We start from the raw sequence: 207 nt of genomic DNA on the forward strand, positions 1-207 counted from the left end.
TGATTTCAGATGTCGTTATAATTTGTGAATGGAACTACTTTTCCAGGATGTAGTGTGTTCAGTGGTTAGTATATAAGCACGAAGGGAACTACTTTCAGTGCCTCTTCCTCATTAAGAGTAGAGTTGTGTTCACGTGTGGTTGTGTCTCCTTTTTCCACAAAATAGGTCACACAACCCACTTCCATTCGTGAAATAACTCTTCTATAA

This window comes from Habropoda laboriosa, unplaced genomic scaffold (genome assembly GCF_001263275.1).
Source record: "Habropoda laboriosa isolate 0110345459 unplaced genomic scaffold, ASM126327v1 scaffold65, whole genome shotgun sequence".
NCBI lineage: Eukaryota > Metazoa > Arthropoda > Insecta > Hymenoptera > Apidae > Habropoda > Habropoda laboriosa.